General features: G+C 40.2%; 1 long non-coding RNA gene and 1 other non-coding gene across 2 annotated transcripts; both read left to right on the top strand.

The window, feature by feature from the left end:
* Positions 1-3: 3 nt before the first annotated feature.
* On the top strand, positions 4-12027 carry LOC118151521 (uncharacterized). The gene is made up of 3 exons (XR_004739877.3): positions 4-90; positions 195-3863; positions 6061-12027. It is a non-coding gene; the product is annotated as an uncharacterized LOC118151521 (long non-coding RNA).
* Positions 12028-24045: 12018 nt separating this feature from the next.
* On the top strand, positions 24046-24152 carry LOC118151855 (U6 spliceosomal RNA). Its single transcript, XR_004740260.1, has one exon. It is a non-coding gene; the product is annotated as a U6 spliceosomal RNA (small nuclear RNA).
* Positions 24153-25598: the final 1446 nt, after the last annotated feature.

A 25598-nucleotide genomic window follows, 5' to 3' on the forward strand; every position in this document is an offset into this window, starting at 1 on the left:
CCCGAGCCGCTCGGGAGGGAGCGCGGCGGGGGCAGGAGGAAGCCGCGCTGCCCAGGCCGGGCCGGGCCCCATCTCCCGTCTCCGTGACAGGTGCTGCGGAACAAGGAGAAAAGGGAGCCCTCCCCGCCCACTCCCAAACCGGGGCTCCGCGTCTGACACTAACTGTCGTGTTTTTTATTGCCTTTTTGTTTCAGGAATACAGGGCATTGGCAGGCGGAGACGTACCCTGTGGCTTGGGCTTTCTCTGCAAGGCCAGTGGGGATGAAACCAAGTAACAAAGACCCTGACTTTGCTTAATGACCAAGACTCAGTTAGATAACGAACCGGCGCTGCTGTTGGCAGAGAGCCTTCTAGATGCTCGCTGCAGTGTGGCCTGTGAAAGTGGGAAGGCGGATTGGAAGGAAAGAGCTGCTTGAGTCATATTTCCTTACAGCCAAAGGAGAGGATCTGTTGGTTTGGGCTGATCATTATTTGTTAGTGTTTATTAATCGTGATTTACTGAGAACTTTTATGTTCCAGATATCACATACTTTATATTCACTCACTACAATCCTGCACAGTTTTGTTGCTGATTTTCTTTCTTTAATAAAAGAGAAAATTGAGTTTCAGAGATGTTAAGTAATTTGTCCAACGCTGTTACACAGCTTTTAAATGGCATACCTGAAAGCCAATCTTGTTATGGCTATAACTTTTACTCTTTCTATGAGGAACATATAGCTTATGCCTTATAAATTTCAAATTGAAGGTGCCAGGTGGCTGTGGCTTAGAATAGGTGAGTTGGCCGTGGAAAAACAAAGTAAATTAATAATTCACATGTACTATAATATCTGCTCTAACTGCACTTTTCACTGCAGAGAACGTCAGGAAAAATTCAGTTAAGGTAAAATCATTAGGCAGAGTTGAAAAAGCCTCCCTTTCCAACATATAAAGAATAAGAAAAAACCCTAGCCTGGTCATGGTGAGCCTGTACAAAAATGTGTAATGCCATCAGGCCATTGTCATTCCTGCTTTAAATAATTGCTTATTCATTAAAAAAATTGTTTTAGGCCGGGGGTGGTGGCTCACGCCTGTAATCCTAGCACTTTGGGAGGCCCAGGTGGGTAGATCACCTGAGGTTTGAAAGCAGCCTGGCCAACATGGCAAAACCTCGTCTCTACTAAAAATACAAAAATTAGCCAGGAGTGGTGGCAGGCGCCTGTAATCCCAGTTATTCCGGAGGCTGAGGCAAGAGAATGGCTTGAACCCAGGTCGCAGGGGACAGGGTGGATGTTGCAGGGAGCCGAGATCATGCCACTTTAGCCTTGGTGAAAAGGTGAAACAGAACAGCTTGAGATTTAAAGAACAATTGAGGATGCTATAGGGTTCCCATGAACCCTCCAATCAGTTTCACCTATTATTAACATCTGACTTTAATGATGAAATATTTTATAATTACTGAAGCAATATTGACCTATTATTACTAAAGATCATGATTGATTCAGATTTCCTTAGTTCTTACCCAATTCCTTTGTCCACTCCAGGATCGCATCCAGGATCCACATTATATTTAGTTGTCATGTCACTTTAGGCTCTACTTGGCTGTGAGAGTTTTTCAGACTTTTGTTAGTCTTGATTACATTGACAGTTTTGAGGACTACTGATTATTAATTTTGAAAGAGGTAAGTAGGTGCTCCTGTATTGAGATTTGTCTGCTGTTTTTCTCATGATTAGACTGGGATAAAGGATTTTAGAAGACCACAGAGGTAAAATACCACTTTACGCATCAGATCAAGGGTTTATACTACCAACATGATTTATGACTGTTGGTGTTGAACCTGATCACCTGACCAGGTAGTGCTTGTCAGATTTCTCCAATATAAAGTTACTTTTGTTTTTTTTTTTTTGCCCCTTTATATACTGTATTCTTTGGAATTCACTATGTATATCTCACATCTAAGAAGTAGGGCTCTCGTTAGCAACACTCTTGTTCATTTCTCCCAAACTCTCAAAATGATCTATTCTTATTTAGCTTTATTTGATATTATTTATGTTTTTCAATCTCACCACCTCCACTTCTATTCTCCAAATTATAACTGACAAATCATAGACCTTCAGAGCTCAGAGAGAATGTATGGCACCTTGTTCTTTTGGGGTTCAATTGCCAAAGCCGGAAGACACAGAAACACATGTACTGAAAGAATGTTCTATTTAATATTTCCCCAAAGCAAGGACACAGTCATCATGGGACAAATCAAATTGTTGGATATCCTGACCCTTATTTTAGGGTCTAGTTTTATTTTTATTTTGAATTATATAGAAGGTATATAATCATTTTAGTATCAAAGTTCTAAGGACCCCTCATATTTTGTAGAAAAATTAGAGAGGGAAAGTGAGTTGTCCCAGGCCACAGAGCTGTATTCCAAGGATACATAGTCTGCTCGCTTCAAAGAGGAACAGGCACAGATTTCCCTACAACCCTAACACAGAACGTAGCTGATTCTTTGGTGATGACGAGGAGGAAGACAAAGATGATGAGTAGGGGTAGAAGTTTAATGTGGAGATAGTATCATTTCTTCAGTGTTTTATACACATGTGTTTGTCTGATTTCTACATCATTTATAGGAGAGAAGAAAAACAAACAAATGTAAAATAATCTCTTAGACGTAAGCACAATTGTTATCTTCCTAAACATTTCAAATTGTAATCACTTCTGTCTATGGGCTAATGAGGACATTTTTCTTCATACTCTTCTATTTTGTTTGAATGTTTTAAAGTACACTTTTGTAAATTTAAACATTTTGTCACTTAATGAAAAACTATGGTAGAAATATAACCAAAAATTGTCTGGTGGTCAATTTATTTTAGTGGAAAGAAAACTGAAGAAAGTTAGCAGTGTGTCATTGACCTTGAATTGATATTTAACTAACAATCTGAGTGCCAACCCCAGACAGCTTAGGCATATCTTGCCTGTAGATCACATCTAGCTAAATTTTTTTGTGAGTGGGAAAATTCAGAAAGTGGAGTTCAGTTTTTTGTTTTTCCCCAGAAGAATCTGCTCCCAAATCAACATATTGTAAAGGAGCTGGTAGGAAGGATGGATTAGGCTAAATTCACCCTGGGGGAAAACAGAAAAGATATTTCTCAATGGAAAATACACTGAGGCTTTTTTTAAAGGAAGTTTTAAACAGATATGTTTGTTTGATTAATTTAATCCAATATGCAGCAGAGGACAACACATAGTTGTTTTCTGGTGGTGAATGGGATGGGCAAAGGACTCATATTCATAAAGCTATAATTGGCACACACTGCAGTTATAAGGAGAGGAGAGGAAAAGGCAATGATGTAGCCTAATGTGTCCAAGCTTCTCAAGAGTGAGAATCCCTTTAGAAAGTCAAAATTGGGCCTGGTGCAGTGGCTCATGCCTGTAATCCCAGCATTTTGGGAGGCTGAGGTGGGTGGATCACCTGAGGTCAGGAGTTCGAGACCAGCCTGACCAACATGGTGAAACTCCAACTCTACTAAAAATACAAAAAATTAGCCAGGCATGGTGGTATGCACCTTTAGTCCTAGCTACTCAGGAGGCTGAGGCAGGAGAATCGCTTGAACCCGGGAGGTGGAAGTTGCAGTGAGCTAAGATGGTGCCACTGTACTCCAGTCTGGGCCATAGAGTTAGACTCTATCTCAAAAAAAAAAAAAAAAAAAAATGGACAGAAAGTCAAAATTATGTTTTCTCTTCTAGGAGAGGAGTTGTTCTACCTGGACTCCCACTTCCTCCTTAGGTCTTCAGAGAATGTGAGAAGGAAATGCAGAGAAAACACCATGTGGGCTGATGGTGTTGACCTGGCTGGAGTTCTGGTGTTCTTCCAAAGTCCAAGAGACTCTTGGTAACATTGGTTATTGCCTTCTCTGTCCTCGGCCCCCTCAATTCTTTGGAAGGTGTGCCAACCCTGAGAGTAGAGGGTAGCAAGAGGGGCAGTAACAGTAGGGAGTGTCATCTATCTCAGAGCCTTGAATGTGTCCCCACCCCACAGCACAGAGCCTGCTCAAGGGAAAGAAGGGTGTGAGCTTTGGATTCAGTCTTACTCCAGAGGTTCTTCATGGGTTACAGTGTCCCCTTCTGGTTTCTTGGATATGACGCATGGTTTCTTGGCCCTCACTAAAGGCCTTGGTTCTTGGTGGATCTGTCCTCCACTTCCACCCCTAGGTTCCCTCAAAGACAATTCTGATTGTCAACAGGAAGTCCTGGGGAATAGTCAGCATGTCCTTTCCCACTTGCCCACCTGGTTTGCTCACTCCCAGCCAGGAAGGTGGGACCTGGATTTATTAAAAATCTTCTGGATTTCCTTCCTTTCATTCTCCCTGATCCAACACCAGCAAAAACAACCCAAAATGCAAACCTGCCCCACTCTTGATTGATACCAAAACCCTAACACTGGAGATCCTTTGGTTTAGGCTTTGACCTTGGGTGAAACTTGCAAATGCCCTTAAAAACAAAAATCACTGGTTAAGCCTTATCAGTAAGTTACCACTGAATGAGCTTATCAGATCCTGTCATGGTGGCAGATTTCAATAGTGGGAGGATGGAAAGAGAAACAGGAACCTTCCTTTTCCTACTTCCACCAATAGTCAGAAAAAAGGAAAACTAAAGGTTAGACAAATTAAGATTAAAATTAGGGCTCTTGCCCTATTGCCTTCCTGATTTCATGGTATAGTCATTATAAGTTCTTTTCTAGAGCAGATACAGGCAGATTAGTGACAGAGTGTAATTTAGATCACACTGGATGTAACCAAAGTGTAAAAAGATGCCTGAGAGATGCTGAAGATGAGGCTGGATGGGAAGAGAATCAGTCGCAATGAGGCAGTGAGTTGTGAGCCTATCCGTGGAAGTTAACACATAGCACTCACTAGGTTCCCTGATGCTATTTTATGTAATTTATATCCAGAGATAAGGCTGTTAAAATTCCACATTTAACAGGTAAGAAAATCAAGGCCCAGAATGATTTGATAACTTGCCCAAGCCATTCAGTAAGTGGCAGGGCCAAGCAGTGAACCCAGGACACGTGGTTCCAAAATCTTAAACAACAGTCTATGCTACGAACCAGAGGTGGAGCAAAAGCACAGTGTGGTTTTAGTTCAACCTTTAGCTCTGTGGCTTTAGGGCAGGTCAGTTGACCTCTCTGGCCTTACTCAGTTGCTTCAACTATAAAAGGAGAAAGTTGGAATAGATGACTGTGCTCTGATATTTGAAGAATCTATATGGAACACATCTGGCTATGAGGCTTGACAGTCTGTGCAACTATTAGAGTGAGGCTGAGGGTAGAGTTCTTTCCTCCCCACACCCACACCCCTGCCTCCAAGGTTTTATGCCTTCCTTTCCTTATCCTCACGATTAGTTACTGTGGATGTGATCTAACAGAACCGATATGAGAGGGTGCTTCTGGTGGGAGTCTAAAGACTCCTGCGGGAGGGAAGGAGCACTGGAGTCAGAAAGCACTCTTCAAGCAAGACTTTGAAACTTGCCTGAAACTAAATAGCAGCATGGTCTTGGCCAATTTAATTATCTTCTCCAAGCTTCAGCTTCCACATCTGCAGAGATTAGAATAACCATTCAAAGGCATTTTGTAGAGAATCGGTAAGATAATGTATGTGAAGGATCCAGGCCAGTGCCTGGCTCACAGTAGGTGCTCAGTAAGTTTTAGTTCCAGTTTCATCATCCATCATTCTCCCTAACAGGTGACATGCAGAGTCTAGAGTCCTGATGTCAGTAGGGCTGTCATGGGAGCTCTTTCCATTGTCCTGCTTTCAAAACAACTCTTGATAGAGGTGAAAAGGACTTACAGCCTTTTTGTAGACACCTCTTCAGGTTTTTGCAGAACTCATAACAATTCTCTCTCCTTTAAGAATGGCCCTGATACATACAGGCTTTCAGAGGCAAATAGCAAAACATGCACCTTAAGTAGGGTTAAATAATAAAGGAAATTTGCCAGCAGACAGTAAGCTTCAGGTGAGGCTTACTCCAGCAGCTCAGTGGTAGGACTAAAGACATGGTTTATCTTTATCTCTCTCTGTTCTTCCTTCCAGGCTGTTAATGCTTAACTCCTCTCAAGGTCACCAACTGGCTGCCAGCAGCTCCTGGAAGCAACTGTATGCTTTAAAACTGACAACCAGCAAGGCGGAAAGAGCATCATTGCCACCATTTTAAGCAAAAGCTCAGAAAGTCACTCTGATTGAAGAGGTTTAGGTCATATGTCTATCTTTGAATCAATCACTACATTCAAGGAGATGCTGATTGGCCTAGCCAAGGTCATATGCTTCATCTTTGAGGGGAAGGAGATGGTATTTTTTTTTGGATTCCCGAACAGAAACCAGGTATTCTTAAGAAGGGGGAAGGTAATAAACACATGTCTGATGGACACCTGAAGAACTTTGAGCATGGTTCTGAGCTCACTGGAACTAAGTCACATGAATAGTCTTGCTCCAAAGGCTGGGCCTCAAAATCTTGCAGCTGTTTGCAGAGCTGTTCCACCTTATATCTGTACCTAAGGATTTGTGTTTCAAGGCCTCCTTTTAATCTGTAGGTGTTTCGGTTTTCTAGCATTACCTAACAAACCACCTCAATCTTAGTGGCTTAAAATAACCACCATTTTATTATTTCACAGAATTTCACATTGACTGGGTGCAGCTGGTCAGTATCACTGCTACTCCACATGTTGGCTGGGGGTTCAGTCACCGGGGGGCTTGACTGGTCTGGAATGCCCAAGCTTGGCTGAAGACATCTGCTATGGCTGGCTCTGTACGTCAACCTGGCTAGGCTGTATTACCCAGTTATTCAGTCAGACGCTAATTGGAATGTTGCTATGAAGATATTTCATAGATGTAGTTGATATCTGTTGTCAGCTGATTTTATGTAAAGGGGGTTACTTTTGATAATGGAATGAGCTTTATACAATCTGTTGAAAATTCTTAAGGGCAAAAGTCAAGATTTTTCTGGAGATGAAATCTGCCTCAAGGCTGCCGAGTTAACTTCCGACTGAGTTTCTAGACTGCCTGTGGGCTCTACACTTCCAGACTTCAGATTTGCTGGTCTCTACAATGCAATTATTCAGTTTCTTAAAATCATCTCTATCTGTCCATCTGTCTGTCTCCTACTGGTTCTATTTCTCTGAAGAATCCTGACTGAGACAACATCTGATCAGGGATGACTCAGCTGGGGCAAGGTGAGCAAAGTGGGTAGGATGAGTGAAAGAAAACAGTGGCAGAGGTTAATAGGAGTCAGTCATCAAAAACCAGCTAGATATTTCCTGTGTGTGTGTGTGTGTGTGTGTGTGTGTGTGTGTGTGAGAAAACGTTTTATAAAATTCAAATTTTATTTTTGTAAAACCTCTGATGCAGAGAGAGTAAGAATAAGGTAGACAGGAGGTTCATGATTACATGACTATCATAAATCAGTTAGATATTGGCTGGGCATGGTGGCTCATGCCTGTAATCCTAACACTTTGGGAGGCTGAGTAGGGTAGATAGCTTGTGCCCAGGAGTTTGAGACCAGTCTGGCCAACATGGCAAAACCGTGTCTCTAAATAAATAAGTAACATTTAAAAAATTAATTAGATATGGAATCAATACAAATATTTCTTGAACACTGCGTAGGAGTCCATGACTACAGTTGGTATGTTAGGGGTTGGTGAAGGAAGTCCCCAGAGGTGGCCTGCTCCACGTGCCCAAGGGCCTCAGCCGTACTGGCGGAGATAAAAGCCGACACATGGAAGTGAAGTACAACGGCCTGCCCTTTCCTTCCTGTTCTGCTCCTACTCATTCTTCCCAATCAGCTCAACTCTACCTCTTCTCTTACCCTGACTCTATCCTGTCACCAGACAGAGTTACATTTACCCTTCTCTGCATTCCCCCAGCTCTTTGTAGCTGCCCTCACTATATAATTACTCTTTGTTATGTGCTGTAGGCTTTGGGCAGAATTCTAAAATGACCTCCAGTGATTCCCTAAATCTTCTCCCAATACAGGGCCAGTGAGGTATTGCTCCCATGATTATGTTATATTATATGACAAAGGGATTTTGCAGATGTAATTAACATGCCAAATCTCACCTTAAGTTAGTGAGATTACCCTTGGTGAGACTGACATAATCAGGTCAGGTTTAAGAGACAAGGCTCTTCAAAAGAGATTTGAAGTCTGAGAGGGCTCCGATACAAGAACGGTAAGCCATTGCTTGCGTGGAGATGGAGGGGGCCATGTGGCAAGGAAGGCAGGCAGCATCCAGGATCCGAGAGCAGCCTCTGGCTGACAGCCAGCAAGGAGCTTCAGTTCCACAGTCTCAGGGAACTGAGTTCTGCCACAAGCACAGGAACTTGGAATGGAATCCCAGCTCCAGATGAGAATGCAGCCTGCCTGACACACCTCAGTTTTAGTCCTGTGAGAACCTGAATGAGAGCCCATTTGTGCTGTACACAGACTTTCTCATCCACAGAACTGTGAGCTAAAAACAAGTGTGGGTTTAAGCTGCTAAATTTTTGGCAATTTGCATCACAGCAGTAGAAACAAATAGAGTTATGTGTTGCTTAAGGAGGATCTATTCTGAGAAATGTATCATTAGGTGATTTTGTCCTGTGAACATCATAGAGTGTACTAATGTAAACCTAAATAGTAGAGCATACTACACACCTAGGCTATAAGGTATAGCCCATTGCTTCTAGGCTACAAACCTCTACAGCATGTTACTGTAGGTAATTATAACATAATGGTCAGTATTTTATGTATCCAGATATTAAAAAGGTACAGTGAAAACACAGCATAAAAGATTTTAAAAATAGGCCGGGCTTGGTGACTCATACCTATAATCCCAGCACTTTGGGAGGCTGAGGCAGGTGGATCACTTGAAGACAGGAGTTTGAGACCAGGCCGTCCAACATGGTGAAACTCTGTCTCTACTAAAAATACAAAAATCAGCTAGGCGTGGTGGCAGGCACCTGTAGTCGCAGCTACTCGGGAGGCTGAGGCAGGAGAATCACTTGAACCTGGGAGGTGGGTGAGCTGAGATAGTGCCACTGCACTCCCAGTTTGGGAACAGAGCAAGAGTCTGTCTCAAAAAACAAAAAGCAAAAACAGTACACCCTGTATAAGATACTTACCATGAAGGGGATTGCAGGACTGGAAGGTGCTCTGGGGGAGTGAGTGAGTGGTGGTCAGTGGATGTGAAGGCCAAGGACATTACTGTACACTCCTGTAGCCTTTATAAACACCTAGACTACATTAAGTTTATAAAAAAAATTTAGTTCTTCAAAAATAAATTAACTTTAGCTTGCTATAACACTTATGTTATGAATTTAATTTTTTTAACACTTTGACTGGAGTCATATTATGCATTGTACTGCAATGTTACAGTGGGTATGATATTGCTAGGCAATAGACATTTTCAGGTCCATTATAATCTTATAATGCCTATGTCCTATATGCAGTCTATCATTGACCAAAGTGTTATTTTGTGGTGCATTACTGGACATTGTGTATTTGCTTCTCCACTCAGTTGTGATCTGGAAGCAGGATCCGTGTCTATTTTATCTATATAAGCCTCTCTGAGCAAAGTGCCTGGCTTAGAGCAATGCTCTGATAAATGTTTGTTGAATAAATTAATAAATGAATAAGTCCTGCATTTGCAGTACTGTGTAGGCAATTGAGACAAGGTTCAAACATCCTCAATTTATTTCAGAAAATTTCAGAAAGTGTTCGTCCAGTGGCCAGCACCATGCCAATGTCAAGTCAGTCCAAGATAATGTCTCTGGTGTTCTTGGTCTCCCTGTGTTCCTTATCATAATATATAGGTATTGGGGTTTCAAATGTTACTGACTCAGACATCATTAATCACAGTTATCATGGTATTAGAGATAAGAGCTGGTGGAAAAATGAAAATAAGAGATAAGGAAAGTTTCAAAACTTACTGCTATGGTCTGAATGTTTGTGAGTCCCCCCTGCCACCACCTCCCAATTCTTTTTTTTTTTTTAATTGCAAGCCCACAACGGACATCATACACCTCCCGATTCTTATGTTAAAGTTTTTATCCCCCAAGGTGATGATATTAGGAGATGGAGCTTCTGGAGGTGATTAGGTAATGAACGTGGATCCCTAATAAATAGGATTAGTGCCCTTATTAAAGAGGCCCTACTGGTTATGGTGGCTCAGAGCCGCAATCCCAGCACTTTGGGAGGGTGAGGTGGGAGGATCACTAAAGGCCAGGAGTTCAGGACCAGCCTGTGCAACATAGCAAGACCCTCCAACCCCATCTCTACAAAAAATGTTTTTGTAATTAGCTGTGTGTGGTGGTGCGAGCCTGTAGTTCCAGCTACTTAGGCAGGAGGATCACTTCAGCCCAGGTGTTCAAGTGAGCTATGATTGCACCACTGTACTCCAGCCTAGGTGAAAGAGTGAGACCCTGACTCTTAAAAAAATAAATAAGGGGCCCAAAAGTTACCCCTTGTCCTTCCACCATGTGAGGACATGGTGAGAAGGCATTCTGTATGCACCCAGGAAACACTGGTCTTAACCAGACACCAAATCTGCTGCCTTTATCTTGAACTTCCCATTTTGCAGAATTTTGAAAAATAAATTTTCCTTGTTTTTAAGCCACCCAATCTATGGTATTTTGGTATAGCAGCCTGAATGAACTAAGACACTTATTTGGAAGAATAACTTTATTATGCCTCCCTTATAGAACTTCTAATTGATGCTACTCATGATTACAACTTTGAGCAATTTATTTCATCCTTTTGAGGGTCAGTTTCTTCACTAGTAATGTAAAGAGGAGGAGACATTGTGTCATCCCAGCCCTAATATTCTGTATAATCTATGAGTTCTTTTGGCCCATGGAAGAAAATAATGCAGTTGATTTGGTCAATGTGTGGATCAATTTGGGTCTCTTCATTTCCCTTTTTTTCCTTTCTCTCTCTCTCTCTCTCTCTTTCTTTCTCTTTCTTTCTTTCTTTCTTTCTTTCTTTCTTTCTTTCTTTCTTTCTTTCTTTCTTTCTTTCTTTCTTTCTTTTCTTTCATAGTATCTCACTCTGTCATCCAGGCTGGAGTGCAATGGTGCAGTCTTGGCTCACTGCAACCTCTGCCTCTCAGGTTCAAGTGATTCTCCTGCCTCAGCCTTTCAAGTAGCTGGATTATAGGTATGCACCACCATGCCTGGCTAATTTTGTATTTTTTTTTAGTAGAGACAGGGTTTTACCATGTTGGTCAGGCTGGTCTCGAACTCCTGACCTCAAGTGATTCACCTGCCTCAGCCTCCCAAAGTGCTGGAATTACAGGCCTGAGCCACCATGCCTGGTCTCAGGATCTCTTCATTTCTTACGTCTGAAAGTCACAATGTTGCCATCTAAATGTACAAATAAGAGGAACAGAACTTATTGACTCACTATCTGAAGGTTTAGATACCATATTGTGACTTGCAAGCTTAAGAAATGAAGAGACCCCAAATAATCTCTCATTGACAAAACTGACTGCATTATTTTCTCCCCACAGACCCAAAGAAGCATCTCAGAATCCTCAAGAAACAAGAAAACATATTCATATTTTCAAAAATCTTCTAGTATCTTAAATCGATATTTAAAAACAGGGTAAGGAGCTTTTCTACTCTAAAAAGTTTCAGCATTGTGATACAACTGGAAGAGTCCCAGCCAAAAAGCCTTGACATTTGACTATCTGGGCAGCAATAGATCATGCACTCAAAATGAAAAGAGGATGACATGATGCTTAAACTATGCTTCAAAACCCACCCCCACAACAAATGAAGCGGGGAGCAGAGGAGCTTGGATGATGTAAGAACAAGTATCTCAAGGGCATATGAAGACATTAAAAGTGAGCACTGGCCAGTAGCTTCCAGATGGCTACCCTATTTTAACTCTAGAAAGTGAAGGGCATTGCCAACTAGTTTTGGTCCCCTCCAATATTCAGAAGAAGATGAAGATCCAGTGGTGACCCAAGCAGACAAAATCCCTGCCCTGTGGAACTTAAAATTTTGAGAATACTAAATAGGGATCACTTTAGCCAGATAATTCATTTCTATTTTCATGTATATATACATATATATACACACACATTTTTTTTGAGATGTAGTTTCACTCTTGTTGCCCAGGCTGGAGTGCAGTGGCATGATCTTGGCTCACTGCAACCTCCACCTCCCAGGGTCAAGTGATTCTCCTGCCTCAGCCTCCTGAGTAGTTGGGATTACAGGCACCTGCCACCACACCTAGCTAATTTTTGTATTTTTAGTAGAGATGGGGTTTCGCCATGTTGACCAGGCTGGTCTCGAACTCCTGACCTAAAGCAATCTGCCTGCCTCGGCCTCCCAAAGTGCTGGGATTACAGGCGCAAGCCACTGCACCGAGCAACTGTTCACTCTATTATAAGCACTGAAGAGAGAGGAGGATTTTCATAAAGTTAATGAACTTTTAGTTTCACAGCTGCTTACTTTCCCAGGCCCCTTCCAAGGTCCTGTGTGTCCTTCTCAGGGATTTAAAGTGTAGCTGGAGGCATGGAGTGCCAGCCCAGCCAGAGGGTCAATCTCTACATTCTGGGTCTGTGGATAAGACTGGTAGCCTGAATGCACTCTCTCAATTTTTGCTGATCTCCAGTGACACCCTGTACCTTGTGAAGCCTCCCCAGTATCTAAAATCCATCCAACTCTGGCACTGAAGTGGAGGTTCAGAATGAGATGCTTCATCACTCTCTGCTCAGGGTTCTCCAGACAAAGTCTTTATCACCAGCATCTCGATCCCTGCTCTTTCCACCCAGGACACCAAATGGGATGCTGTATCAGTTGCTGAGGCAAGGGCCAAAGGGTCAGCTGGAGCCCTGCCTAGCAAGATCAAAGGTCTGGAGTCTCTGAGACCTTTTCTCAGGGCATAAAGCACCTCTGGAGAAAGAGAGGTTGCAGCTGTGGCATGACCAATAGTTCTCAAGCTGAAAGAATCTTTTAGAAACCAACAATAACAAAAAACATATTTCTATCTGCCATACCAGAAGAAAACCAAAATTATCTTTGTATTCTCTTTACACAAGATAGTATTATAAAGTTTTGGATATTTGAGGAATGGTTAAAGACAATAGAGTCAAAAAAGTCGGGAAGAGAAGTGTTATATAGGTGGGTCAAACAGTGAAGTTATAATAGTAACAATACTTCTTAATACTAATGGTAATGATGCAATTTTTCTGGATGCTTTTTAAAGTTTGTAATTTGTTACGGTTTTGTCTCTTATTCTAAGTAGATATTTACTCTTGGGCTTAATTTCATTTTCTTTTGCATAGAGAGTGCTCTGTATTTTATAAGCTTTGCAATAACCTGGATCTACCCTTGACTGAGCTCCTTTTCTTGAAGAGTGGAACAGGCATCACTAGAATTACAAGAAACCAATTCCTACACCTTGTCTTTATGCCATTAAATCTTTACCCTCTCCTACTTGATCTTGAATCTATTATAAAATCTTAGAAGATTCAAAGCCATTAAGGAGTGTTCATACTGTCTAAATCCATTAGACTTGCCTGACCCAATCTCATTGAAAAAGCAAGGCACTAACTCTGTCTTCCTAATTTGGAAGAAGACAGATTTGCCTGGATCCATTTTTGGAAGAGAATTACTTTAGAAATGCCGATCTCCCCAAAAAATAGAAGAGCATACCGTTTTGTTTGTATATTTCTTTTGAAATTAGTTAATACAGGGGCAACCACTTTTGAATGTCTTTGTACCACACACCAACCCATATTTTCCATCTATTCAGGAGGGAATAGCAAGGTGGAGAGCCAGCTATTGGGGCAAAGAAATGACTGTTCATTTTGTTGCAACAGCAAAAACCCTTGATTTATCAGTGCGTTTGGCACACTCTTTTTCGACAGGGTGGGGAGGAGGTGATGGGCTGGTGGAAATAAAGACTTGTAAATTTTATAAATGTGAGTCCTCTAAAGTAGGCCAATTGGTCAGCTGCAAACTTGGCAGGGTCATGAAGCATGTGTGCTGGGCAGCTTCGGAACACGATGTTCTGTTTCACTTCTGAGAGCAGGGGAACATGGAATAAGGGCTCAACCCAGGACAGAGAGAGAGAGAGAGCTCAGCAGGGACATGCGAAAGGGCCCAAAGACAAAGGAAACGCTGAAGAATAAAAGCTCGGCATCATTAGACTGCTGACCACAACACTGAAAAAAGAGAGAGAGAAAGAATGTGAAAGCGTCTGAGAGAGGTGCTGTGGTTCTGATGCTTGCTGAAGCCAAGTTCTGGAAAATTCAGAGCAGTTGTGTGATTGATGATTGAAAGAAATAACTCAGTGTTTTATGTAAGAGTAGTGATGAAATTTCGTAAAAGTTCTTGGAAATAATGCTGAATCTTATTGAGTCTATAAACCTTGAACCATAAAAAAAAGTGTGGCATAAATAAAAAAATTGTTTCAAACACAGACTCCTGCAGCTCCAAATTTAAAAATAATTCGCTAGGGCTTTTTTTTTTTAAGCTAAATTTACATTTTATATTGTTTTAATAAATATTCAGCTATCAAATAATAATATATGATATATAAAAATAAAGTATTTGTCATAGTCGAGTAGCCACCCTTCTCAGATATTTTTAAATGATTTATGAGTAAACAAACTGAATACTTAAAGTGCAAAAAATATGGACTAGTGTTAACAGTTCAACAAAAATAGGTGCCAATAGTAAATTATACTTTAATTCATAAAACATTCTGTGGAATGGTACCAACTGCTTATATCTTGAGATTTGTTTTTGCTTTTAACCAACTGATTTTGAATTATGTCATGATGATATTCTGTTAGAATCATTTACAACTGATAAGCGTGTAATGAATAACTTCACATATATCACATATATTTGTCTTCAAATATCTGGTGTTATCATACACTTGAAAGGACAGAGATCAAGCAAGTGATAATTGCTTAATTCCATATGTACACTATCATTTAAACATATTAACTTGAAAATAAATTCTTAAGGAATATCTCCATCTTGATTTATTGCACAGAAGTTCAAGTATAAATGCAAAAATGGTTATTACTTAGGGCACCTCTTCTTCCTCCATGTATACACCAAAAGAAAAAGACAAAAGAAAAAAAAGCCATCTATTTATTAGTATAAAAAAGAGACTATGTTGGCCAAAAGACTCAGCTGGTCTTTGTAAAGGAGTTTATGGCTTTCAGCTGAAATCTCTAAGTGAGAATTCTCATTCCCAGCTGCTGGCTCCCTGGGAGCTCCCGGAGGCCTCTGACCCTATTTCCATGGAGACAGAGGTGGGAAGGGTAAAAAATAAGTTAAGGGAGAAACTTTTCTTAAGGCAGTATTTTCAAATCCCCACTCCTCTAATACTAATGACTGTCCAAGTTAAAACTGGCCACACATCACTGTTTGAAAGTCACTTTCAGTTTTTCAAGGGTGAATGACTAAAAATGAGGTATTTGATTGTAAAGATATATTTGCAGAAAAAAAAATACCTGCCCAATTTGATGCATTTAATTGAAGCTCTGCCATTAACAATGGAGAGAGAATTCTAGCATGTTTCAGGGTCTGGTTTGTGGCCCAGTTCTATGAATGCTGTATGTCAGAGCTCTGCAAATGTCTGTACCTGTGGGGGTGGATGCTCCCTCAAAGATTAGAAAAGTGAGATCTTTGTTAGGAGAACTTAAAAAGGGATGATTCTTTTCACATATCAGTTAATCCATTCCCTCGCCTATCAGCCTTTGTTCCTGACCGTTTAACTGAAGCTAATAAAAATGATCAGGATACTACAACTACTGCTACCCCTGGCTACCAGCAGCCATGTTTGAGTTATTACTGCATTCCTGCTACTGTATGATGTGTTTTCTCACTTCGCTGCAGTCTCTTAAAAAGACTGTTTTTATCTGGGAACAATTCAAATATACACAAAAACAGAGAATATCAAGTGTTGAGCCCCATGTACCTGTCACTTGCTCACGGCAATATCAAGTCGTGACCACTTCTGTTTTAGTCATACCCTCACCCATTCTTCCCTTATGGTTTTGAAGCAAATCTTATATATTTTTATCAATGAATATTTTAGTTTGTAGTTATAAAATACAGGACTCATTAAAATTAAACACAATAGTCTAGGCACAATGGCTCAAACTTGTAATGTCAGCACTTTGGAAGGCTGAGGCAGGCAGATCCTTTGAGTCCAGGGGTTAGAGATCAGCCTGAGCACTGTGGCAGAATCCCATCTCTACCAAAAAAAAAAAAAAATAGCCAGGGTGTGGTGGCACATGCCTGTAGTCCCAGTTACGTGGGAGGCTGAAGTGGGAGAATTGCTTGAACCTAGGAGCAGAGAGGTTGCAGTGAACCTAGAGATTGATTACACTACTGCACGCCAGTCTGGGCAACAGAGCAAGACCCTCTCTCTAAAAAATAAAAAAAAAAAAATAAACACAGTATGATTATTACACCTAAAAAATCAAGAATTTTCTAATATCAACAAATATCAAATTAGTGAGTCGGCTTTCTGAATTATTATTATTGTTGTTGTGTTACTATTATTCACATTTTATAAACACAAAAATGGAGGGAAAGAGAAGTTTAAAATCCTGCACAATATCTCACAGAAGATACAGAGGGAAGCCTGGGTTAAAATCCAGATATACCTGAGTACGAAACCTGTGTTTAGTTAGGTAAGTAAGCTTCCAAAGTCACAAAGGTAATAGTCATAAAATAATGATAGCTAACTTTTATTGTACTTATGATAGCTAAACCTTCATCTAGTTCCTTGTTTTAATTCATTTGAATTTCACAATAGCCCTTTGAGGTAGGTGCTATTATTCCCATTTTACAGATGAGGAAATGAAGGAAGAGAGGAGTCAATGCAACAACTAGCAAGTGGTACATCCAGTCAGGGGCACATTCAGTCGTTCCCCCACTCATTCATTCATTCACTGGCTTCTCTTCTCATATATCTTCCTAGTCACGAATCTATGCATCTACATATCTACTTATTTGAATAGATAATATATTCTCATGGCTCAAAACTCAAGAGGTTCAAAATGGTACACATGGAAAAATCTCTGTTACCTCTGTCCGAACTATCCAGTTTCTGTTCCCAGAGGCAATCAATATTTTCAGTTTTCTGGGTATCCTTTTGTAGATATATTATGCACATAGAAGTAAATGCAGATCCTTCTCCTTTCTCCCACCCGCCTTTTTTTTTTTTTTTGAGACAGAGTCTCCTTTGTCAACCAGGCTGGAGTGCAGTGGCACGATCTGCAGCCTCTTCCTCCCAGGGTCCAGCAATTCTCCTGCCTCAGTCTCCCACATAGCTGGGATTACAGGCAACTGCCATTACACCTGGCTACTTTTTGTATTTTTCGTAAGAGATGGGGTTTCACCATGTTGGTCAGGCTAGTCTTGAACTCCCGACCTCAAGCAATCCACCTGCCTTGGCCTCCCAAAGTGCTGGGAATGCAGGCATGAGTCACCACGCCTAGCTTCCTCCTATTTTTACGTGGAAGGCAGCATACTAGGTACACGGTTCTGCATTTACTTTTTTTCACTTAGCATTTTTTGGAACTTCATCACTCTCTTTGACACAGAGTCCGTGCAACTCCAAACTACCCATTCATATTGGCAAGCAAACCCAGGTCTGAGATTCTAAGTCTTTAAATTTTAACTGCCATGCAAATATTTAATATTGAATTGGAACTTCCATGTTTTCCCAGCTCAGACTTTGAGCTTGCGTTAGCATTCTTTAAAATCAATTAATTCTGCTATCATTGTTTCAAGCAATGCCCTGACACTTACTCTAAAGCAAAGCATTTTGAATCATGTTCCTTGAGATCCCAGCAAAGTTTTATTTAAAAAGAATCCAATGTTGTAATCAACTAGCCTTTAGTTGTTCTTCAATTTATTCCTTTCATTTTCTGGTTACAATTTAAACTGTTCTCAAAGAGGACATAAGATGCCTCCCAGTAAAATAGACTATCAATTAATGTATGAAATACAAATAACAGATAAAGATGGATAAAAATATTGTTAAATGTTTCCTCTGAGAATTTCTAACCACATGGGTTTGGGACCCTAATTGCCAATATCTGTATAGTACTTAAAAACATCCTGGTCAGTGCAGTGGCTCGTGCTTGTAATCCCAGCACTTTGGGAGGCCAAAGCAGACAGACCACCTGAGGTCAGGAGTTTGAGACCAGCCTGGCCAACATGGTGAGGGCTTGTCTCTATTAAAAATACAAAAATTGGCCAAACACAGTAGCTCATGCCTGTAACCCCAGCATTTTGGAAAGTCAAGGTGGATGGATCACCTGAGGTCAGGAGTTTGAGACCAGCCTGACCAACATGGAAAAACTCTATCTCTACTAAAAATACAGAATTAGCCAGGCACATGGTGGCACATGCCTATAATCCCAGCTAGTTGGGAGGATCACTTGAACCCAGGAGGCGGAGGTTGCAGTAAAATGAGATTGCACCATTGCACTCCAGCCTGGGCAACAAGAGCAAAATTCCAGCTAAAAAAAAAAAAAAAATTAGCCAGGTGTGGTGGTGAGTGCCTGTAGTCCCAGCTACTTGGGAGGCTGAGGAACGAGAATCACTAGAACCTGGAAGTCAGAGGTTACAGTGAGCTGAGATTGCACGACTGTACTACAGCCAGAGCAACAGAGTGAGACACTGTAATGATTAAAAAAAAAATGAAGAAAGTTTCCAAATTAGTATCTCTGCTCCTTAAATTCAGACCCCAAATGAACTTCTACATGTCGAATTCCATGGTACATCTGGCATCAACATTTTTTCTCTCTTACTTTCTGTACACACACACACACACACACACACACACACAAATAATAACTTGGAGAAACAAGCCACCATGAATAAGAATTAGCAAAAGAGGAAACAATAGAAACAGGCCCATAAAGATGGTAGATATTGGAATTATCAGATAAAACTATAGTTAAAAATAGAGAAACTTCAAAAGGAATGAAAACATAAGAGAGATCAAGAGATACTGAAGATGAGGTGAGATAATCTAATGTAATCAGATTTCTAAAAAGATAAGAAGAAGAATGGAAGATAATATTTGAAAAGAAAACAATAAATTTAACAGACGTTAAGTAAATTATTATATGTATTAAAAGATTGATTCTTAGATTCAGACATCACAACAAATCCCAAGCAAGTTAAAGAGAAATCTATACTTAGACACTTGTAGAGAAACTATGAAAGTAAAACAAAAAAGAAAAAAAGTCCATTAGAAAGAATAAGAAAGACAGGTTTACTACCAAAGAAGGACAATTAACTTGACAGTTGACTTCTCAACAGCAACATGGAAGTGAGAAGACAGTGGAATACTCTTTTTAAATTGTCAGAGATAAAATAACTGCAATCATGTAATTGTTCACCTAGTAAAACTATCATTTAATAGTAAGATGAAATAAAGAGTTTTTCATACAAATATTGAGAAAGTTTACCACCATGAAATCTTAAAAGATTTGATGAACTCCTACATGATAGATTTTGTAAAGAAGAAAATGGATCTTAGAGGTTCTCAATTTCAAGAAAAAAACAATAAGCAACAACAATAATAATATGCTAATATCTAAATGCAAATATGGAATAAAACAATGACCTCTAATTTATGGAGTTGCAAAAAAATTTCAAAATAAAATGCTCAATTAAGAAATCATATATCAGGAGGAATGCCATTTAATATTAAAACATTATAAGCTTCTTATACTCTGCAGAGTAGAAGTGTTAATTAAATTTAGACTTTTGAAAATTAAATATGCTGGTTAAAATTTTTAGGATAACCACAAAAACTACAGAGGAAAAAATGGAATAAAGAAAAACTAAATCTGAAACAACCCAAAGAAGTAAAAATGGGGAAAAGCAAAACAAAACAGAAAAACTGGAGTATATAGACTGTGAAAGTGAGATGGTAGAAATAAAAGGTAGATTACCTTTACCAAATATACTGAAATAGTGTATTTGTATAAAAGTTTTAATTAATCAAAAAGATATAGCCACTCTAGTTCATATAGTGCAATGATATGGCTTCAAAATATATAAAATAAATGTGAAAAGAACTATAAGAAGAAACTGACATGCCAAATCCATTGTCACACTAGATCTGCAGTTCTTACACTTCAGTGAGCGCTCAGATCACCTTGATGGCTTGTTAAAACCCAGATTGAAGCTGGGTGCGGTGGTTTATGCCTGTAATCCCAGCACTTTGGGAGGCTGAGGTGGGCATATCACTTGAGGTCAGGAGTTTGAGACCAGCCTGGCCAAATGGTGAAACCCCGTCTCTACTAAAAATACAAAAATTAAAAACAAACAAACGAAAAACAAAAATTTGCCAGGTATGGTAGCGCATGCCTATAGTCCCAGCTACTCATCAGGCTGAGGCAAAAGAATCGCCTGAACCCGGGAGGCAGAGGTTGCAGTGAGCCAGGATGGTGCCCTACACTCCAGCCTGGGTGACAGTGTAAGACTCCAACTCAAAAAAATTGATCTAACTTCCTTTCCAACCTGATCTGCCTGAAATATCCCATGTGAACAATTCTCTCTGGAGAGACTGGTCTACTTCTTATGGCTTGATTATGCCATTTGGCCAAAGTTAAAATTTTTTTTCTCCCCTTCTCCCTACAGAACTTTGCCTATTAAATTTTTGATAATAGCTCAAAACCCAATTCTCTGTGGACATTTTTTTTTGTATTTTTAGTAGAGACAGGGTTTCACTATGTTGGCCATGCTAGTCTTGAACTCCTGGCCTCGTAATTGACTTGCCTCAGCCTCCCAAAGTGCTGGGATTACAGGTGTAAGCCACCATGCCTGGTCCCAATTATTAATTCAATTAACTATATAGGAATTTTGGGAAGACAGGACACACCACAGATACATTCTTATGGGAGTAGGTCAAAGAAGTCTGACATGTGGCTGCTTTCTGTCCCTACACAGAAAAAAATTCACATAGTATAGTTCATTCACCACAAACTTTTAGGCCAAAGTCTGGTTACACAGTCAGATCCATCATGTGGAAAGTAAAACATCTTTGACCTTCTAACTTATTTTTAATTTTTATTACATAATTTGAGGTAATATATGTATGCATTTTTTTTTTTTTTTTGGGAAGACTTACCCCTACCCTACGGGGCTTTTATTTTATTTTTTTTATTGCATTTTAGGTTTTGGGGTACATGTGCAGAACATGCAAGACAGTTGCATTGGTACACACATGGCAGTGTGTTTTGCTGCCTTCCTCCCCTTCACCCACATTTGGCATTTCTCCCCAGGCTATCCCTCCCCAGCTCCCCGCCCCGCCCTGCTGCCGCTGTCCCTCCCCTATTCCCCCCAATAGACCCCAGTGTTTAGTACTCCCTTCCCTGCGTCCATGTGTTCTCATTTTTCATCACCCGCCTATGAGTGAGAATATGCGGTATGTATGCATTTTTAACTTAATCACTTTATAAGCTTTACAAAGAAAAATAATCTTGTCCAATCCTGCCCATTTCTGAGTTCCACCACCTAGAGGAACTACTTCCAACTTTTAGGCTCTTCAGATTTTCATTCCATTTTTGAAGAAACATACCTATATTGCTACTTCTTGATTTAGACATGATTTTCTCTATTAGATTAGGATTTAGTTATTTCTTAACTACGATCCTTAGACTTTACTGCACACAAATACTTCTTCATGTTCCCAACATAAATCTTTCACAATTTTTGGCCAAGTCAGAGTACAGTGTTTACATTGTTTTGATCCTGTAAGTATTGTTCTCAGTTGAGCCATGGGGTACCCAGTGAACACATTTTTTTCCTTGTATAACTTCTAAATTTTACAAGAGTTAATTGCTTCTTTTGTATTTATAATTTCCTATTTACGTATCAATAAGTTATGCCCAAATTCTCCATTCAAGTGTCTAACATGCCCCTCAGTATTGTCAGATTCAATCGGCAATTTCTATGTTCCATTTTCCCCCCTTGAAGACACCCCTCTCGGAGTACTTCAGCTTCTTATTCCAATCTGGCTTACTGAAGAGTTGTTATCCCAGGAATCCATTCACTATCATCCTAGAAATTCTCATCACCTCTTTCTTCCGTGGGATACCGTCTTCCTTGTTTCTCCTGTGTGCTTAGGGTGGGGCTTGTCAGATGGTAGGCCTTTCTGTACACAAGGCCAGTCTGGTTCTTTGTGGAATCCCAAACGCCAGTTATCTTTAAGATTTATCTCTTGGGCTTATCAGCTTTCTCAGACAGAATCATTCAGTTGCCTGATGGTAGGGGTGTGCATACAAGACTGGCAGCCAGCGTTTTGGAAAGGCCTTGGGGTAGAGGTGGGTTTACTCCTCAGTATGCAGATGTTTCCTTAATCTCTCTGTTTTCAATAAAGAACCTTACTTTTACCTTCAAAGTTTCCAGGGGTCTAGAAAACTTCCCTCTCCAGTCTAGATGGATGAGGTTGAAAGTCATATCATCAGATCATAAAACTACCAAGATTATAAAAGAGGTCAATCTGTTAAATTTTATAGTCAACAAATATTTATTAAGTGCCTAATTTGAACAAGGCATTGTGTTAGAAGTTGAGAGAATGCATACTTCTTTACCAAATTCCTTGGAACTGGGACCTATTATTTGAGAGAAAAAAAGAGTCAAGTTTTCTACAAATCTCAGAAAGTAGTGTTTACACATAAGGTTTTGAAACGCATTACTCCAAGAGGGTCTAGGCCAAATGTGGAAACAGTTTCAAAAAAATGTAGGAAAATTTATAATATCAGGTCCATCAAGACAAACTAAAATTTTGTAGGAATATTTCTAACCTCTGAGACTCTTAACAAAGAGAGCAAACGTCTTTCAACAATTTTTTTTTTTTTTGAGACTAAGTCTCTTTCTCCCAGGCTGAAGTGCGGTGGCGTAAGCTCGGCTTACTGCAACCTGCACCTCCTGGGTGCAACTGATTCTCCTGTCTCAGCCTCTAGAGTAGCTGGGATTTAGCCACCCGCCACCATACCCAGCTCATTTTTGTGTTTTTAGTAGAAACGAGGTTTCACCATGTTGGCCAGGCTGGTGTTGAACTCCTGATCTCAAGTAATCCACCCTCCCTGGCCTCCCAAAGTGCTGGAATTACAAGTGTTAGCCACCGTGCCAGGGCATCTTTCGACAATTTTGATTGGTAGTGAAAGGTATGTTTTTGGAATGCTACATGCAGTTCCTAGAATATACTAAATTCTACTTCGATGAAGTGTATCTACTATTGTGCATATCTGTCAGCAGATATTTTCTATATTATTCAAATTATGGGTGGAGTGTAGTCTTTGGGCCTCTGGAGGTCCCCAAGGTCACAACTAGTTTTTATAGTAATCCTAAGACGTTGTTTGCCTTAGTATTATTAATACTAGTATTATTAACAATAGCCTTTTCTATTGTGTTGATATTTACAATGATGTTTGTGCTTTAGTATAAACAATGACAGTAGCATAAAACTATGCCAGCAGATGCTGTATTCTTCATGTTGGAAATAGATGTTCGATACTGCAAAGAAAAATTAGCACTGGGACAAAGGATCTTTCAACAATGCAATTTTTACTTCCTGGACTGCAGGAAGGGTGCTCTCACTCACCATCTTGCCATGAGAGTACAGAGAACAAAGGAAAACGGATATATTCACTTCTTATGCATTGAGGGTTATCCTTATTGCTGTGTCTGATCTCTGTTGGCTGGAGCCAGACCTCATAATCTAAACTAAAACCCGATTGGCTAATAACTGGAAGCTTTTCTAAACAGGTAAAAGCGATGGACAGCTGGGGCATGCCTGTGAGCACATTCAGCACAGATATCTCAGTTAAAGTACAAGGACATAGAAGGTACTACGTGCCTGTAAGCATGGCATGTCTAATACCTACATAAGATAGGGCTCAACAAAGCTATTAGCACACTTATTCTTTAACAAGAAAGGAAACTTTAAAAAGGAACTTTTCTACTTCCCACACTTCACCCCAAGGCTCTTGCAGAAAAAAAAAATGCCAGTTTCATTGTTCCACTGAAGAATGTCTTTGAGTGTTCGCTTCAGCAGCACATATACTAAAATTGTAATGATACAGAGAAAATTGGCACAGCCCCTATGCAAGGAAGACATACACGTTTGTGAAGCCTTCCGTATTTTCAAAAAAGAATGTCTTTGAAACAGCATTGAAAACACTTCTCAAATCTCAACCATTATGTACACTTTAAAAATATTCTGTATGACAAAATGGGATCCGCACAGAAAATGCTGTGGCTGCATACTCAAGTGTGACGGCGGTGCGGGGAAAAGTGCACGTTTAACTGCGTGAGACACAAGCTGAAGAGCCGTTTTTCACAATACACATGTTTTTTTTTTAACTTGAAAGAACAGCTGACAGACAAATTATAGTTATTCGTACTTGAGAATTTGTAAGACATTTTCTCAAAAATTAATGAAGTGAGTCTGTCACTTCAAGGAAAACAACTGGCGGTATTTGTTGCCAGTGATAGAATTTAGCTTTCAAGTGAAAATTAGAATATTGGAAAATTCATATTCACCACTGTGGGCTTGACAGTATCCTAATACTTAAGGCTTTGCTGATGAGAGTGCTGATGATGTTAACAATTGTGATTTAGAAAAAAAATTGTTTTTGGAGAAAGGGTCTCACTCTGGTGCCCAGGCTGAACTAGAACTCCTGGGCTCAAGCGATTCTCCCACCTAAGCCTCCCAAGTGGCAGGGACTACAGGTGAACCTGACTGTGCCCAGCTATCAATCGTATTTTTTTGATATTAAAATAATCGCATTGATGATAAAACATGTCAAATTTGGGAAGAGCAACATAACTCAGTGAACCAATATTTTCCAAATGATTATGCACAGGTAAAAGAACCATTCAAAGTGAAAGATGGAAGAATTTTGATTTCACAAGCAACATTTAAGAAACGACTACTTGGTGATTTGGGGGTAACAGTTAAGAAAAATATCCACAACTATCTGAAAATCTATTAAAATACTCCTTCATTTTCCAACTATACATATATCAGCATAATGAAAGAAGTAATAGACGTGAGGATCCAGCTGTCTTCTATTAAGCCAGACATTGAGGTGTTGATTGATTGATTTATATGTAAATTTTACTTTAAGTTCTGGGATACATGTGCTGAACGTGCAGGTTTATTACATAGGTATACATGTGCCATGGTGGTTTGCTGCACGCATCAACATTTTGAGATGGAGTGTTGCTCCATTGTCCAGGCTGGAGTGCAGTGGTGCCATCTCGGCTCACTGCAACCTCTGCCTCCTGGGTTCAAGTGATTCTCCTGCCTCAGCCTCTCAAGCAGCTGGGACTACAGGTACATGCCACCAAGCCCAGCTAATTTTTGTATTTTTAGTAGAGAAGGAGTTTCACCATATTTGCCAGGTTGGTCTCAAACTCCTGACCTCAGGATCGACCTGCCTCAGCCTCCCAGAGTGCTTGGATTACAGGTGTGAGCCACTGTGCTCAGCCTGTCATCTAGGTTTTAAGCCCTGTATGCATTAGGTATTTGTCCTAATGCTCTCCCTCCCCTTTCCCCCAAACCCCAATAGTCCCTGGTGTGTGATGGT

The sequence above is a fragment of the Callithrix jacchus genome, chromosome 2, assembly GCF_049354715.1.
Source record: "Callithrix jacchus isolate 240 chromosome 2, calJac240_pri, whole genome shotgun sequence".
NCBI classification, from domain to species: domain Eukaryota; kingdom Metazoa; phylum Chordata; class Mammalia; order Primates; family Cebidae; genus Callithrix; species Callithrix jacchus.